Source organism: Etheostoma spectabile, unplaced genomic scaffold (genome assembly GCF_008692095.1).
Source record: "Etheostoma spectabile isolate EspeVRDwgs_2016 unplaced genomic scaffold, UIUC_Espe_1.0 scaffold310, whole genome shotgun sequence".
NCBI lineage: Eukaryota > Metazoa > Chordata > Actinopteri > Perciformes > Percidae > Etheostoma > Etheostoma spectabile.
The window spans coordinates 194,573-194,886 of record NW_022605582.1 but is presented as its reverse complement, the minus strand read 5'-3'; the positions used below and the strand labels follow the sequence as shown (position 1 = coordinate 194,886).

General features: G+C 34.7%; 1 protein-coding gene across 3 annotated transcripts in view; it reads right to left on the bottom strand.

The window, feature by feature from the left end:
* Nucleotides 1-314, bottom strand: part of LOC116686068 (phosphatidylinositol transfer protein beta isoform) — a gene marked incomplete at its 3' end in the record, with an annotated part of 61,913 nt that overhangs the window by 9,796 nt on the left and 51,803 nt on the right.

Here is a 314-nt window from a genome sequence, read left to right as displayed (position 1 = left end):
GAGAGAGAGAGAGAGAGAGAGAGAGAGAGAGAGAGAGAGAGAGAGAGAGAGAGAACCAGGTCATACCAAATTTTTGTTTATTACACATTTTCAAACTTACAATACCATCTGGCTTCATCCCAATATAACGCATTACTGAATTATACACATTACTTATCTTTTGTATTATTGTTGTATGTGTCTTGATTGCAACGTGGGTCGGAGAGAAACATATTTTTAATTGCACATGTTGCAGAATTGACAATAATGACTCTGACACCACAGACTATTGAGACTTTTAAAAAAAGGACTAAAAACATTTCTTTTTAGCAGAA